Genomic DNA, 3,939 nt, shown 5'->3' with positions numbered 1-3,939 from the left:
TTTCAAAATCTTTTTCAAAAATCACTTGATTTCTTTTCCAACTTCAATTTTCGAAAATTATCAACATCTTTTTGATTGAATTTTCGAAAATTCTCTTCCCTCCTTCTCACATCCTTCTATTTATGGAGTACCACTCCTTCTAAATGCACAATTCGAACCTTATCTAATTAAAGTTCGAATTCTTCTTCTCCTTCTTCTTTCTATTTCTTTGTTCCTCTGACACTTCAAGGAATCTCTATACTGTGACATAGAGGATTCCACATTTTCTTTTTCTCTTCTCTTTCATATGAGCAGGAGCAGAGACAAAGGCATTCTTGTTGAAGCTGATCCTGAACCTGAGAGGACCCTGAAGAGAAAGCTAAGAGAAGCCAAAGCACAACTCTCTTTAGAGGACCTGACCGAACTCTTCAAGGAAGAAGAACACATGGCAGCCGAAAATAACAACAATGTCAACAATGCAAGGAAGGTGCTGGGTGACTTCACTGCACCTACTCCTGATTTCTATGGGAGAAGCATCTCTATCCCTGCCATTGGAGCAAACAACTTTGAGCTTAAGCCTCAATTAGTTTCTCTAATGCAACAGAATTGCAAGTTCCATGGACTTCCAATGGAAGATCCTCATCAGTTTTTAGCTGAATTCTTGCAAATCTGTGACACAGTCAAGACTAATGGGGTTAACCCTGAGGTCTATAGACTGATGCTATTCCCTTTTGCTGTAAGAGACAGAGCTAGAATATGGTTGGATTCTCCACCTAAAGAAAGCCTGGACTCTTGGGAAAAGCTAGTCAATGCCTTCTTGGCAAAGTTCTTTCCACCACAAAGATGGAGTAAGCTTAGAGTGGAAGTCCAAACCTTCAGACAGAAGGATGGAGAATCCCTCTATGAAGCTTGGGAAAGATACAAACAATTAATCAGAAGATGTCCTTCAGACATGCTTTCTGAATGGAGCATCATAGGTATTTTCTATGATGGTCTCTCTGAACTATCTAAGATGTCCTTGGATAGCTCTGCTGGAGGATCTCTTCATCTGAAGAAGACGCCTGCAGAAGCTCAAGAATTGATTGAAATGGTTGCAAATAACCAATTCATGTATACTTCTGAAAGAAATCCTGTGAACAATGGGACTAGTCAGAAGAAAGGAGTTCTTGAGATTGACACTCTGAATGCCATATTGGCTCAGAACAAGATATTGACTCAACAAGTCAATTTAATTTCTCAGAGTCTGTCTGGAATGCAAAATGCACATGGCAGTACCAAGGAAGCTTCATCTGAGGAAGAAGCTTATGATCCTGAGAACCCTTCAATGGAAGAGGTGAATTACCTAGGAGAACCCTATGGAAACACCTATAATTCTTCATGGAGAAATCACCCAAATTTCTCATGGAAGAATCAAGAGAGACCTCAACAAGGTTTCAATAATAATAATGGTGGAAGAAACAGGTTTAGCAATGGCAAGCCTTTTCCATCATCTTCTCAGCAACAGACAGAGAGTTCTAAGCAGAATACTTCTGACTTAGCAACAATGGTCTCTAATCTAATAAAGACCACTCAAAGTTTCATGAATGAAACAAGGTCCTCCATCAGAAATTTGGAAGGACAAGTGGGTCAGCTGAGCAAGAAAATTACTGAACTCCCTCCTAGTACTCTCCCAAGTAATACAGAAGAAAATCCAAAAGGAGAGTGCAAAGCCATAACCATGGCCGAATGTGGAGAGGAAAGAGAGGAGGAAGACGCCACTGAGGAAGACCTCAGTGGGCGTGTACCAATCTCCTCTGAGTTCCAATGGGAATCTGAGGCTCAAAATGAGACCATAGAGATTCCATTGGACTTACTTCTGCCATTCATGAGCTCTGATGAGTATTCTTCCTCTGAAGAGGACGAGTATGTCACTGAAGAGCAAGTTGCTAAATACCTTGGAGCAATCATGAAGCTAAATGACAAGTTATTTGGAAATGAGACTTGGGAGGATGAACCTCCCTTGCTCACCAAAGAACTGGATGACCTGTCTAGGCAGAAACTGCCTCAAAAGAGGCAAGATCCTGGGAAGTTTTCTATACCTTGTACCATAGGCACCATGACCTTCAAGAAGGCCTTGTGTGACTTAGGATCAAGTGTAAACCTCATGCCCCTCTCTGTAATGGAGAAATTAGGGATCTTTGAGGTGCAAGCTGCAAGAATCTCATTAGAGATGGCAGACAACTCAAGAAAACAAGCTCATGGACTTGTAGAGAATGTTTTGGTGAAGATTGAAAACCATTACATCCCTACTGATTTTATAGTCCTAGAGACTGGGAAGTGCATGGATGAATCCATCATCCTTGGCAGACCCTTCCTAGCCACAGCAAAGGCTGTGATTGATGTTGATAGAGGAGAGTTGATCATTCAAGTGAATGGAGAATCCTTGGTGTTTAAGGCCCAAGGATATCCCTCTATCATCATGGAGAGGAAGCATGAAGAGCTTCTCTCAAAACAGAGCCAAGCAGAGCCCCCACAGTCAAACTCTAAGTTTGGTGTTGGGAGGCCACAACCAAACTCTAAGCTTGGTGTTGAACCCCCACATTCAAACTCTAAGTTTGGTGTTGGGAGGTTCCAACACGGTTCTGAGCATTTCTGAGGCTCCATGAGAGTCCTCTGTCAAGCTAATGACATTAAAGAAGCGCTTGTTGGGAGGCAACCCAATGTTTTATAGTTAACTATTTTCTTTTGTTATTTTATCTTTTTTTTGTAGGTTGATGATCATAAGAAGTCACAAAAACAATGAAAAAAGCAAAAACAGAATGAAAAACAGGAAGAAAAATAGCACACCCTGGAGGAAGAAGCTGCTGGCGTTTAAACGCCAGTAAGCCTAGCAGTTGGGGGTTTAACGCCCAGTCTGGCACCATTCTGGGCGTTTAACGCCAGAAAGGGGCACCAGACTGGCGTTAAACGCCAGAAAAGGGCAACAACCTGGCGTTAAACGCCAGGAATGGGCACCAGCCCGGCGTTTAACGCCAGAAATAGCTCAAAACGTGGATTTTGATGCTATTTGGTGCAGGGATGACTTTTCCTTGACACCACAGGATCTGTGGACCCCACAGGACCCCACCATCACTCTCTCTCTCTTCTTCCCCCACTCACCACTCACATCCATCCTTCATAAATCCCCACCAACCTCACCCTTCAAATTCAAACCACTTTCCCTCCCAAACCCACCCATCATGGCCGAACCATTACCCCCCTCTCTCCTATATATACCCTTCTTCAACCCTTCATTTTCACACAACCTAAACACCCCTTCTTTCCCTTCTTGGCCGAAAACACCACCTTCCCCCTCTTCCTCATTTCTTCTTCTTCTACTCTCTTCTTTCTTCTTTTGCTCGAGGACGAGCAAACATTTTAAGTTTGGTGTGGTAAAAGCGTTGCTTTTTCATAACCATTTATGGCATCCAAGGCCGGAGAAACCTCTAAAAAGAGGAAAGGGAAGGCAAAAGCTTCCACCTCCGAGTCATGGGAGATGGATAGATTCCTCTCAAGGGTGCATCAAGACCACTTCTATGAAGTTGTGGCCTTGAAGAAGGTGATCCCCGAGGTCCCCTTTTCACTCAAAAAGGGTGAATATCCGGAGATCCGCAATGAGATCCGAAGAAGAGGTTGGGAAGTTCTTACCAACCCCATTCAACAAGTCGGAATCTTGATGGTTCAAGAGTTCTATGCCAATGCATGGATCACAAAGAACCATGACCAAAGTGTGAACCCGAATCCAAAGAATTATCTCACTATGGTTCGGGTGAAATACTTGGATTTTAGTCCGGAGAGTGTGAGGGTGGCGTTCAACTTGCCTATGATGCAAGGAGATGAGCATCCTTACACTAGAAGGGTCAACTTTGATCAAAGGTTGGACCAAGTCCTCACAACCATATGTGAAGAGGGCGCACAATGGAAGCAAGATTCAAGAGGAAA

General features: G+C 43.1%; 1 non-coding gene across 1 annotated transcript; it reads right to left on the bottom strand.

The window, feature by feature from the left end:
• Nucleotides 1-829: 829 nt before the first annotated feature.
• LOC130984101 (small nucleolar RNA R71) lies at nucleotides 830-937 on the bottom strand. Its single transcript, XR_009088057.1, has one exon. It is a non-coding gene; the product is annotated as a small nucleolar RNA R71 (small nucleolar RNA).
• Between the last annotated feature and the right edge of the window lie 3,002 nt (nucleotides 938-3,939).

This window comes from Arachis stenosperma, chromosome 5 (assembly GCF_014773155.1).
Source record: "Arachis stenosperma cultivar V10309 chromosome 5, arast.V10309.gnm1.PFL2, whole genome shotgun sequence".
NCBI lineage: Eukaryota > Viridiplantae > Streptophyta > Magnoliopsida > Fabales > Fabaceae > Arachis > Arachis stenosperma.
The sequence above is the reverse complement of the archived record's forward strand: the minus strand, read 5'-3'. Positions and strand labels throughout refer to the sequence as shown.